Raw genomic sequence first — 1,243 nt, forward strand, 5'->3', positions numbered from 1 at the left:
ATGGAAAGTCATCTTTCCCCAGCGTCAAGGATAAAATCCACCCCACGCAGAAGAGCCAGTGCCAGGTCCACTTAAGTCTTCCAAAGAGTTTCACCTCAGATGACTTTCCCCTCTCCTCCTCCATACTTATTCTTCTCACAATACTTTTCAACAATGACCTCAGCCAGATTCCTCCACTACTGCTAACTTGTACCAGCACTCAATGTACTTTATGTGCCTGAAGTGTTTTTTTCTGAGTTTGTAATAGGCTGCAAATTCCTTGAAGCATGTCTCATTATATTTTTGTATAGCTCCACTCGCTCTGTCTCTACTTAATAAATAATGGCTACTCTACAAGAATGCTCACTATACACCACTACTGTTTTTAAATATCAGCTCTTGTGTTGTCAGCTTTCCTAATTTTTCTTTTGTCTACTTGGGTCATTGTACCCATCTTCTGTATGTGTTCATGTACACAAGCTCATTCCCATTTACCTCTACAGAACAAAATGCATATATAATCCCCTGCACCAAAATTCCTTAATTTGAACATAAATACAAGCATTTTGTTTTAGCTGGACACAGTCAGCTTGACATATTTCCCACTTTTTTATTCTTCCTAGAAGAGTTCCCCTTCCCTCACAAAAACATAGTCACAGAGTGTAAAAACAGTTTGTGTTCCTCAAGAAGTTACTTTAGAAACGTGACCCCATGTTTAACTTGACCCACTGCTGCTACAAGAAATATATGGCAGATGATAAACAAACAACATCCTAAAAATACACTGAAATCTTGAAGACTGGAACTAAGCCTAAATGAAAGAGCTTTATGTTGAGGAAAACAGTGTGGTGTACAGCTGATAAAAAAAACCTTGTCATCAGTATCCCACAAGCATAGTCTCAATAAGGCACCTTCACTGCTGCAAGGTCTTATTTACTTGTCCAAGCCTATTAGGGGTTACACCTGCTATACAATTTCAAGCCTGGGGTCAGCTTTCATAGGTTTCACATATAAATCATAGCCAGTGTCCTACTTCCACTTAAGCTACTCTCTGGCTTCAGAAACCTTCCCTTCTTCTGTTTTCTTCATCCTCATTGGCTTTTAAACTTGCTTATTTAATGCATTGTAATCAAATTATATTAAAAAAAATATCTTGCAAGTACATTTTAACCTAGTTTTTATTAAAGGTCCTGGATGAGATGACCAAAGAAGGGGCAGGGATACAGAGTGTGATTTAAATAATGGATGCAGACAGAAAGGGAAA

This window comes from Chaetura pelagica, unplaced genomic scaffold, assembly GCF_000747805.2.
Source record: "Chaetura pelagica isolate M959 unplaced genomic scaffold, ChaPel_1.0 scaffold82, whole genome shotgun sequence".
In the NCBI taxonomy this organism is placed as follows: Eukaryota; Metazoa; Chordata; class Aves; order Apodiformes; family Apodidae; genus Chaetura; species Chaetura pelagica.